This window comes from Macaca nemestrina, chromosome 10 (genome assembly GCF_043159975.1).
Source record: "Macaca nemestrina isolate mMacNem1 chromosome 10, mMacNem.hap1, whole genome shotgun sequence".
NCBI lineage: Eukaryota > Metazoa > Chordata > Mammalia > Primates > Cercopithecidae > Macaca > Macaca nemestrina.
The window spans coordinates 121,934,929-121,947,445 of record NC_092134.1 but is presented as its reverse complement, the minus strand read 5'-3'; the positions used below and the strand labels follow the sequence as shown (position 1 = coordinate 121,947,445).

Below are 12,517 nucleotides of genomic sequence, written 5' to 3'. Positions count from 1 at the left end.
TCTATAATCACACGCACCCTTTGGAGCAATGTGCAGCCTTGAGTGAATTGTGATTTGGGAGAAAACGTGCAGAGCCCTAGACCTCTCGCTGACCTCTGCTTGGCAGTTTTAGGCTGCTGGTGAGTGCTCTGGAGGCAGAGCCCATGGAGTACTGTTCTCAAGATGAAGACCACAGGCTTTTCTCTTGATGCTGCAGTTAGCACTGAGGGGATACTGGAAGCTGCACCTGTGGATCCTGTTGCTGGCCCTGCCTGCCTGAACTAAAGGCATCAGTAGGAGGAATTTGCTCTTTTATGTACAAATAAATATATCCCTTAATTTAGGGCAAAAATGAGAATTTCCTTTAAGGAAAAAGATTACAAAAGAAAGGCCTAGGATTAATGAATATAAATGATCTCCTTGCAGTACATTTTCTGAGTATAACTTGTGTAATGTGTTTGGAATGAAATCTACCAGGGAAAGGATACCTTCTTAATTTAATTGGCCCTGCTGGCAAGGATAGTATTAATGAAGCAGATGTCTTTCTCTCAGTCTCCCTGAATGCTGTTAGAGCAAGTAAAATTCCTTTTCTTTGATCGGAAATAGGGTAGTTAACACATCTTCAGGAACGGGGCTGCTGCTCAATTTTCTGATATAATTTTAATGATTTTTTTTGTTAGCAGACTTTTTCCATGAAGAAGGGGTTTCTCTCAATATGTTGAGCCCTGAACAGTGTATTTCTCATTCTCTTTAAATACTACTGGTTTGGAAGCTGTGGAGATATCCCCTGATTTAAGCTTGTATTTGGATGTCCATGTGCTTCAGTGATGCCCTCAATAGTGTTGTTCTGGAAGTGCATTTGTAAGAGAAGAAGTGGGTTAGGGGTAGGTGGAAAGGTCTGGAACCTTAGGTCATGATGGAGTTGGGCTCGTACCTCAGGTGACTTTGGGCAAGGCACTCCACTTCTATGGCACAGTGAAAGAAGACAGTACTTGCCTCCCTGGGTTATCTTGAAAATTCAATTCTATACTATTTGCAAAAAATGTCTGAATATCCACTTTGTGTCAAATAATAAATAAGATGGTACCTGGCTGGGCATGGTGGCTCACGCCTGTAATTTCAGCACTTGGGAGGCTGAGATCATCTGAGGTCAGGGGTTTGAGACCAGCCTGGCCAACATGGCAAAACCCCATCTCTACTAAAAATAGAAAAATTAGCTGGTGGTGGTGGTGGGCAGGTGCCTGCAATTCCAGCTACTTGGGAGACTGAGGCATGAGAAGCGCTTGAACCTGGGAAGTGGAGGCTGCAGTGAACAGAGATCATGCCACTGGACTCCAGCCTGGGTGAGAGAGCCAGACTCTGTCTAAATAAAATAAAATAAAATAAAATAAAATAAAATAAAAGATGGTGCTTGCACTCAGGAGCTTACAAACGTGGGAAGATCAAGATGGAAGAATCCAACAGAAGGTCTAGAGAAGGCACCTATTTGCTCAGCTTCCAGGAACTGTAACACCTAACCTCACTGATATGAGCAGAAAGCAATTCTACAGCACCCAGGGCCTTTCTGAAGAAAGGTATAGCACTTTAACCCAGCTGAAAGTTGATGGTAAGTCTCCCTCATATGAAGAGCAAAAAAAAATTCTAACTTTCCAGTGAAACATTAGCAGTGCTTAAAATAAGTCAATAGTAAAAAATAAAAGTAACAAGCATTTTAGAATAATAGAATATGTCACTAATGCTTTAGAGATGAGTTTTAGCTTTGCAACGTTTTCCAAATACCAAAATGCTTGTGCCTTTGCAATGTGAACAAATTATTTATTACGCTTGTTTTGCTATTTTCTGATTGCTTGTATACTTCTGGGCCACCTTTAGAACAGATTTGCCTGTGGATACCTCTAGATTTTGTAATGGTATCTTGATAGAGTACTTCCAACCTGGAAAACTCAGGACTAATAGACCTCAATTTGTCAAATCACATTGCAGCGGGGCCAGGATTAGGGTGAGGGGAGTGAGGCAGAATCATGCACATGCAGGGTCACACCCTGTCTGCAGTGGGCGAAATGATGGCCTCCAAGGATGTCCAAGATCCCGTCCCTGGAGCCTGTGAGCATCTTACCCTACATGGTAAAATGAACTCTGCAGGTGGGACAAAGGACCTTTACATGGGAAGATTATGTTGGATTATCTGTGTGGGTCCAACGTAATCACAAGGATCCCTAAAAGGGAGAGGGAGGCAAGAAGTCAGAGTAATTCCATGTGCGAAAGACTCAACCCACCATTACTGGTTTTGAAGATGGAGAAAGGGGGTCAGGAGAAAAGAAATGCAGGCAGCCTCTAGATGCTGGAAAAGAGTGAGAAGACAGAACCTCCCCTCAAGCCTCCAGAAGGAATGCAGGTCTCCGATGTCTTGTTGTTAGTGTAGTAAGATTCATGTCAGATGTCTGATATGCAGAACAGTAAAATTATAAATGTATGTTGTTTTAAACAGATAAATTTAAGGTAATTTGTTAGCGCAGCCATAGAAAACTAATTCACTAACTTTATTTAAAATTTGGATACTGTGCTCATCATGGATTTTTGTGCATTTGTTTCATTTTTTTAAAGAACATTGCACTACAATATTATTTATCTTGCTGATTGAGTTTTCTACAGCCAAGCTGAGAGCCTCCCCCTAGTTTTGGTCTTGCAGTGCAGGCTCAGTTTTGCCCCAGGATACTTCGTTGCTGGCAGCACTGGTAATGTTAGTGCAGCCTCATGTAGAAACATGATCCGCAAATTTGTAGACTGTATTGCTTGTCACTGCTCCTCGTTCAACTTGAAGAATGTGTTCAAGTCTTAACTGAGACTACAAGGAAGGGTTCGCCTTGACTCTGGCAAACTATTTGTCATGAATGAACATTAGCAGCAATGTGACAAAGAGCATATAAGGAAGAATTGTTCTGTGGGATACATTTTAAGCTTGGAGATCTTAAAACTGAATCATCCAAGTGTATTTCTGACATTGAATTTTATACTCTCATCTTATCACCGGAGGAAGGACCTTTTCAACCTAACTCAGTATCAATTATTTACTTACTTTGTCTGGGGATAGTATCTTCTATTAATTAGGCAACCCTGAGGTTAAATTCCAGACTTCTCTCATAGGCTGTCATCCTATAACTAGTGAAAGATCCAGTTCATTTTTTTTTCTTCTTTTTTTTTTTTTTTTAGTTGGCAAAATAGTGTATGGTACTACAGCCCAACACAAATAACTAACATGCATGGAGAAAAACAACAAAAGTAACAGATAACAACAGCAACAACATCCACCATTTATAAAGTACTCAATTTTCACATAATCCTCAAAAGAACTCTAAAGCCATGTTCTGTTATCCTCATTTCCCCAGATGAGAACGTTGAAGTTTAGAGAGACAATAATACACAAAAATAACTAACACTTAAATAGAATTTACCATGTTGCCAGGCACTATTCTAAGGGCTTTACTAGCTTATTTACTCCACAGCGCCCTAATAGGCATTATCTCATTTTACAGATGAGGAAATTGAGGCATACAAAGGTTCACAGCCTTAATGGAGACGTTAACTTACTTATAGTCATGCTGGTGGAGAATAAATTGAGAAATAGGAATTCAAACTCAGATCTGTCCAATTAAAAAATACCATGCTCTTTTTACCATGCCAGTTGCCTCCTCGAACCTTAAACTGGAGTCTCACTAATCTGACTGATCTCATTACCTTAGCCACTCCCCCCATTCCCTGTCATGATCATATCATCTACCTTTTAACACATTCCAGGTACAGTTCTGGTCAGCTCCCTGGGAGGGGTGGACAGAGTCACTTTGCCACTGCCAAGGGCTCAAAGCAATGGCTGTGAACACCACACCCCAAAAGTCCCTTCCTCCTAGGACTCCCTTGCTTGCTCCTAATCCTGGCAGTACATGTGGTAAAGGGGTAAACTGCTTTTCTCAGAAAAAAATTTATGATCCTGGCAACATGACTTACCAGATCTTTATTGCCCTACTGCCTTGGGAAAGGTATTATCTGAGCAGGGTGGGTAGTGATAATGCTTTTACATCAATAGAACCTATCATAGTGTTAAAGTACAGTCCATAGAATTTGTTTTACTCTACTTAGCAACATTTCGGGATATCTTTAAAGGGACACTTTAGAATGAAGGTCGTTTTTAAAATTCAACTCAGAGTCTGTGATTTACCTGTAAGATACCTTCTTTAAGTTTTATTCAAATATGAATGGCTTTTTTTTTTGAGCCTTAAAAGATAACTGATTAATATTAGGTACTTTAATGACACATTTTAAATCTTTCTATTCCTAGTTGATTGTAATCTTAAATTTATTTCAAAGGGTTTATTGTAGGAAGTAAAGATTCTGTCAATTTATATTTTAAATTAATTTAAAACTAACAATGACCATGACATTTTTCTGAGATGAAACTCATGATAACTTATGTTCCAGGATACATATTTGATTTTATATACGTCAAAAGATATGTTCATTTGGATGATTCTATTTTTATACATTTAACATTTATGAATGATAGAGGATATCAGTGTCATAGCTTAAAACACCACCAAGAAACAATGCAAGAAACAATGGAAAAGAAAAGTCCAACCACCTGATGTTTGTTTCTCCCATCACTAGCTATGAAATCATAACACTCTGGGTCTTAGTTTCCTCTTCTTCAAAATGCAGTTAATAAAATATGTCCTTCCTACATTATAGGGTTGACTTTAAGAAAAAAATTAGATAACATAAATATAATTTGAAGAGAAATAATGTAACCTCCTCTATATAATTTAAACAATTGAAATTTATGTGTCTGTTTCTAGGGACTACATACACTAGTTTCATTTACACATTTTGGTCACATCATAATTTGCATCATGTATTGTAGATTTGTATTTCTTGTATATATGGAACAAGTGACTATGACAGGAAAAGCATCTGTTGTCAGGAGAAAGTTTGAGGTTTTGAGGTATACTGAATTAGGATTTGGGGGCCTTGGCTTTTGCTCCATGACCTGTTACATGAATGGCTAGACTCTAGACTCTAGTTCTGTTGCCATTAGAGACCATTTTACCTCTCAGGGTGCTGGTTCTTTCATAGGTGAAAATCAGGGGGATTGTATGAAATAGAATCTAAAAAGTCCTCTTCAGATCTATTCAGTCTTTTCTGCTGCTTTACATTTTTAGGTTTTAATGTCAGTTTTGGCTATCAAGGAGAAGATTAAAGAGCAAATGCATTATTATCTCTGTGTTTTAGTTAAAAATATAGAAAGAGAACTGACTCAAAATCATGAACTCAAACACACAGTTTCCTAAGACTCATTTACATACTTTAAATTTGTCAGTAGCTTCATTAAATTCGTGTTTAGTATAATTTAAAAATAGCTAACATTTATTAAGCATTTCCTTGGTACAATGTCCATCAATGATAGACTGGATTAAGAAAATGTGGCACATATATACCATGGAATACTATGCAGCCATAAAAAAGAATGAGTTCATGTCCTTTGGAGGGACATGGATGAAGCTGGAAACCATCATTCTGAGCAAACTATAGCAAGGACAGAAAACCAAACACCGCATGTTTTCCCTCATAGGTGGGAATTGAACATAAGAACACTTGGAGACAGGATAGGGAACATCACACACCGAGGCCTGTTGTGGGGTGGGGGGAGGGGGGAGGGATAGCATCAGGAGATATACCTAATGTAAATGACAAGTTAATGGGTGCAGCACACCAACATGGCACATGTATACATATGTAACAAACCTGCATGTTGTGCACATGTACCCTAGAACTTAAAGTATAATTTAAAAAAGCATTTCCTTTGTACAAGGTTCTTTGAAAAACACTTTTTATACATTATATTATTTAATACTAAAAATAACCCTAAGCAGTAAATGTGATGATTAGCCCTATTTTAGAGAGAAGGAGATTGAACCTAACAGACACTACATAAATTGCCAATGTAACACATTTGCTAAGTTCCATGTAGTGTTTGAATCCAGACCTTTGTTCTACATTATCCCATATAAAATAATATATGCTATTTCAGTGTATTTTGTGAATTATGAAATGCAGAAGGCTTTCTTATGTTAACCAAAGAGTAACTCTCTGTCTTAAGATATGAAGGGCTATATTTGAACACCTGGACCTAAATATTCCTCACCCAAAGATATGACCAAAGAAAGAATTTGGAAATCCTAACTTTGAAGTAACAATGATACTTATTCCTTGTTTAGAATAGCTGTAGATCTCCAAAATTATGTGTTTTTAAAGAAATTTTACCTTAATCATGGACTGAATAATTATAGTCATATATTATGGTATGTGAATTACAAATATTTATTGTTACCTCATATTCCACACTCAACATGGGCAAGGAGAGAGCATTTATACAGCAAAATCAGTGAAAGAAGACAATTCATGACATTTTCTTTCATGGTAGAATTAGAAATGAGGATAAGGTATGAGGTTAATTGATTTATGTCTCCATGAAACCACAATGTAAACACAACTTTAGGTGAATATATTGGAGTAATTCATAATTTTTAATTCTATCCAGTAGAGGGAGATGGCATGTTAACTATTACATTGTAATTTATACATCCATATTTTTAATAATTTCTTACAGAATCCTAATAGGTAAAATCTGGGATAAGCAAAATATTTTGATCTCTGAAAGACTTTGGAAGTGATATGAACTTAGTTCTTATAGGGAGTTAAATGTAACTCACTTTATTTGATTGTAATAAAGTTATAATGCAATACTTCAGATTTACTTGTGGATAAATGGAGGGTCTAAAATAATTTCATAGGGAGGGTAGAAAAGGTTTCCTTTATTAGTTAACAACTTTAAACAATTTTACCACATCTGTCTTATGTTATCATAAACAAAGTAGAAGGCTCTACTTTAGGTGTAAATCACAGGTATGGCGGCTGTGTGGTGCTCATTGGTGACTAGCACAATTTCTCCTCACAATGTGGAAAATGGTCACTCTCAGTCAGGATTCTTTTATCCTTGAAATCAATGATCAAATGAAATCAAATGGTAGACCTTTGACTAATAGCATTATTTTTTTATCTTCATAAAAATGTATATTATGAAAATTGTAATTGTTTTGACACAAATCAATACTAAAGTGAAAGCGCCAGAACTTACACATGTAAAAAAAAAAGACACCAGTATGGAAAAAAAGAAAATAAAACTTTCAATGAAGTGAAAATACCAGAGGTAGATTCCTGGTACGCAGTAGCTCACAATTTTTTTTTTTTTTTTTGACCAGTTGAAGAATTGTTTTTTGTTTTTTAAATCATTTTCTTGGTTCCTTCTTTAATAGAACGATTTTTAAATATAAAGTTGAGATGAATAATTTAAATGTTTTCTTAAATGGCAGTAGAAATATAGATGAGTCATTTAAGAAACTCTAGACCTCGTCAACCCAATTACACCCATTTGAGCATTCAATTAACAGTCTGAAATAAATTTTCTTCTATCTTTCCCTCTTTGTTCTGGTAAGGGCTCTGCCACCCTCTTTACTTCCCCAAATGCAGCAAAACAAATGCTATCAATGAACAACTTTCATTGTTGGTCTCCAACTGACCTTGGTGTAGATTGTATCAGGGTGCCTGTACAACTTCTAGAACATTCTAGAAAAATATTGGTGAGGCTACAGGGCCTGGGTGATACCTATGAAGAGTACTCAAAGACACAGGTTGACTAATTCACCAAATCTCACCTGGGGCTACAACTAGAACATTTTGTTATTCTTGATTTTGTGTTTTTGTTTCTGCATGAAGCTGCTACATAGAGAAGTGATTCTCACATTGGAGAGCACTGACTCCCAGAATTTTACCATGAGACTAAGATGTTTTTAACATGATTTACATGGATGCTGTTTCTTTGCTTTTGAGGCTGATTTTACTTTGGCTTCGGGTTAACTTCCAGAAGCATCCACAAAAGATTGGATCACTTTAAGCCTGTTGTGATATTTTTAGTGTTAATGAAAATTTTGTGGGTCACTGAAAGTGTTTATATCATATAGCAGATAGGATGTCACTCAAGCATGCTCATCAAATATCCTTTTTCCAAAATATTTTTTCTCTTTTATTTCAACAATCAGAAATTTTCTCTCATACCCATCTACCCCAAGAGTGCTTCCTATGTATCAAGGACAAATTAATTTATTACTTTCTTCTCGAAGAACTTTATTTTTTTAATACCTTTAATTAACTTATGCTTTCTCTTCTGTGTGTTTCTTGTACTTCTTGGTTTTAACCAATAGTCCAGAATGAAAAGTATGACTGAATATGTAAACATGATCTTCTTGGCCTTACACTTGTATTGGCCTATGAATGACTAGAATTAACTAGGAAGTTTTAAATCAATATTCAGACAACACAAAATAAAACAAACCCACTAATTTTGGGTGGGAATCATTTTTGTAAAACTAGTTAAATTCCCTTCATGTGTGAATTTCAATTATTTCCCCAGTTTCTATTAAATTTTGCAGTATGTAAATCATGCCCTAAATTACGCAACTTACTTTACTAATTTAAAAAATGAATTGGGGCTGGGCATGGTGGCTCAAGCCTGTAATCCCAGCGCTTTGGGAGGCTGAGACGTGTGGATCACCTGAAGTCAGGAGTTCAAGACAAGCCTGGCCAACATGGTGAAATCCTGTCTTTACTAAAAATACAAAAATTAGCCGGATGTGATGGTGGACGCTTGTAATCCCAGCTACTCAGGAGATTGAGGCAGGAGAATCACTTGAACCTGGGAGGTGGAGGTTGCAGTGAGCCAAGATCGCGACACTGCACTCCAGCCTGGGTGACAAGAATGAAACTCTGTCTCAAAAAAAAAAAAAACAAAACAAAACTAAGAATTGGAATTTTTAAAACCTTGACAATACACATACTTTTAGCAAATTTGATTCATGACATGTAATAGAAAAAATTTGGGGGGATGTATCTACATTATTCTGGAAGATAGTTAGTAACCAACAGCTTGGCATATGAAAGGGGACTTCTGAGAATGCTTAGGCATGAGGTTCAAACCTTGATTAAACCCTTTGGTTAGAAATGGTTTTTGGTCTTTTAATGACTTACAAATTCCTCGTCCTCTTTCTTGTTTCATACTTTTTACAGTCACACTGTGTCACATAGCATGGAATGGAATGATTTTATTACAATGCTTGTTAGTATCATTGATTGTGCTAGACTTAATGAATGAACAAGGCTCTCAGTGGATATTTCAAGTTGATTTATAGTGCTTTTTCTTTTTAAGCAAACATGGAACAAAGTCCATGGAGCTTCCTCTCATTGCTCATAAACATGGCCTGCTTAACATGTAGTGCAAAGAGCACATAAATGGAACTGAAAGGACCCAGGCCCAGGATTTATTTATTCCACTGGGTCCTAATTGTGTGGCATTGGCTATACCACTCTGCCAATCAAAGATTCAACTTCCTTTTCTCTAAAATGTGAATAACAATTGCTTGATCTGTTGTCTTAAGTTAGGCTCACATGGAAAAGTTCTTTGTACACTCTGAAATGCTTTATTATCATAACTTCAGATTAAGAGAAGCGTATTATTCATGCTTCACCAATGATCAAGATAAGCTTACACATAATTTTACATTCTTGATAAAAGTCAAAATTTTTCACCTTGCATACTTAAAACAATTTCCTGTGAGCTGTTACATTTGAACCATTTAAGGAGTTTTGCTCTCATACACCATCTGGAAGCACTATAGGATTCTCAAATTTGCAAGCAGACATGCCTCGTTTCAAATTCTGGCTCTACCACTCATTAGGTATAAGACTTTGAGCAAATTTCTTAATCTTGTTTCAAGTCTCCATTTTCCTTGGAAAGGTGATCATATTTCCCACTTGATAAAGTTGTTATGAGAATTAAGTGAGATAGATTTTTAAAAGCACCCAGCACACAGCCAGCATCAGTGAACGGTGGCTATTTTATGATACTAGGGAGGACAATGCGTAATACGAGGAAGGCAGATGACTGTTGACACCTGACCCAGGCCATCCAGTTATTAGAACCCATCTGCACCGCTTCACGGGATGCAGTGGAGACAGGTAAGCTCTTAGTAATTGGCAGTTAGCTATGTTATCAGTTATTACAAAGCTTCTATAGTAGTTAGATTTTTTTCATGCCAAATATATATAAATCAAAAAATGTATTTTGTTGGCAAAGACAGCTTTCAAAATGAGCATGAATATAATAGAATTGTTTTCTGACTTCTTTAAAAAGGAGTTTGACAATGTTTTACCTGTTTAGATTTTAAACTTGGTATTATATAATGTTTAAAACTTCAGTTTTATTCACAAATTGCTACATCTGTGGTCATTCCTAAGTAAAATTAACCTAGGGAGGAGGGTATTAATCATTAAAAACTGAAATAAGTAGCAAGTGATATCATGGTCAGAGTATCTCATTCTTATGGTCAAAGATTATCGCGTCTGACCGCTGGAGATTTTCATAATGCTCAAACATTTATAAACTAACCCAATGTAATTTTTCTCAAATATGTGTAATATTTGTTCATTTGGAAACTTACAATCCTCTGGCTCTTGTCTTTGTTTTCCCATTTGCCAGTCTTTTGGAGCATTTAACAGTCATTAGTGTGACATGACAGGGTGGGGAAAAAGACATAAGACATCAAAATTAAAATCAGTCTGACAGTCTCATACATCAGCCTTACAATGTGAGTCACCACAAGGGCTTTGTAGGAAAATGTAAAAACTCCCAAACTCTTCGTTTAAATTCTGCTTCTAGTTCTGGCCATAAAGGAGGTATTTTACAGGGTGTATGTTCGTTTGGAGTGGAAGGAGAACTAAATCAGAGGATGGTCTATTTACTGGGGAGAGGCACCCTCCCATGAAGTCAGTCTTTTTCAGGCTAAACCATGGAATTTCCTGAAGTAGAGGAGCAGAGAACCAAGCAAAACAAGAGTAAGATGGGTGGTGTAAAAGCACTCTGGAGGAGTAGGTAGGGAAAAGCAGGAGAAAATCCATAGTGTAGCACAACTCATGGTGCCAGCCTACCATGCTTCATAACTATGGGCAACTCCAACAAGACTGCGTAGAAAGGCGAGGCGAGGCGGGGCGGGGCGGCGCGGGGTGCACCACAGAAGAGGCGCTAACAAGTCCGGAAGAAAATGGATTCAGGGGAATGCAAGACACACAAATCAGCAACATAACCTTAAAAATATAATAGTGCACCAGCAGCATTGCTGGAAATGGAGAGGGCTAGGAACAGACAGATTCACATTTTACCATCTAGGATTAAAAGGTGATCCTGAGCATGCTATGGAAGGTCGTGTCGGTAGTCATAGGTTAGGTCATATTCACTAGAAGGCACTTGGAAGTAGTTGTAATGCTTAAATTAAATGTTTAGTAAATTCACATATTGCTTCTTTCCCCATAATGTATACTTAAGTAATAATAAGAAAGTCTTTTATCTTATTCAAATTTTAGTCTAAGGATGAGTAAATAATTATATCAAAAATAGGGAGACTGTAGAGTATCCATTCTCTAGTTCTCTGTACCTACTTTCTGTTGCAGTGTTTTTTCAATGTAAGGTATTCAAATAATATTTGTTGAATTGAACTAAATTGAAGGAGACATGTCTGAGCTTTGTCGTTTTACCTTTTTGGCATCTGTGTAAGTTTTGATTTCATTCTCAGATGCCTACTGGCTCGCTCAGTGTTAGGGTCATCTGGGTCAGATGCTCCTTGTGGGAAGTTACATAGTTTAGAAGCCTGGAATGTGTTGTTTATGCTAATGAACATGCAGCTATCTTCTCCACGGTGAGATTGTCATTCAACTGTCAAATAGTGCTTATCCCAGGGCTGTTTTATATGTATTTAAAGTCTAAAGAGATATCCTAAGCTCCTCTGTAAGGACTCATGAGATTTAACTATGAGTCAGTTAAATTTGTTTTTTGTTTTAAATCATATTTCCCCATATTTTATTTATCTAAGACCAAGCACAATGTTTTCTTTATTCCCTATCTCTTAGATAGAGTTCACTTGCTGGCCAACAATAAGTTATCAGAGCCCAGTAAACAATAACCGTATTTAGCTTCCTCTCATTAGTTTGTCTGTTTTCTATCAGTCAGAGGTGTCATGTTGCAGACAGGTCAACATTGCTACAAGATTCTTTTTACCTTTGATTGCTAAGAGGGGTAGAATAGGGTAATTCAGCAGAGCGTGCTTTTAAAATTATTTACATGGGTAGTTTAAAAGCATTTTAAGAATCTGTTAATAAAGGTTATCAGTGGAACTAGGTGAATAGTAAGTGTATATATATGTTAGACTTGGTGGATATTACTATGCTCTTTCTTGTAGACTGGGATTATTTTTGCTATATTCACTCAAGAAACATTAAGTAGCTACTATGAAGTAGTTTTGGGCTAAGTCATAAGGATTAAAAAATGAACAGAGAAATTCAGAAGATATAATACATAATAATTCTAATTTTTAATTTTTGAGGC

General features: G+C 36.7%; 1 long non-coding RNA gene across 2 annotated transcripts in view; it reads left to right on the top strand.

The window, feature by feature from the left end:
- Positions 1–12,517, top strand: part of LOC105481291 (uncharacterized) — a 426,102-nt gene that overhangs the window by 311,239 nt on the left and 102,346 nt on the right. The window contains exon 3 of one of the 2 annotated variants that reach the window (XR_986883.2): positions 9,991–10,098. The exons of the other annotated variant lie outside the window; for it this stretch is intronic. This is a non-coding gene — a long non-coding RNA (uncharacterized lncRNA). The remainder of the gene's footprint in view (positions 1–9,990; positions 10,099–12,517) is intronic. 2 annotated transcript variants of the gene reach the window in all.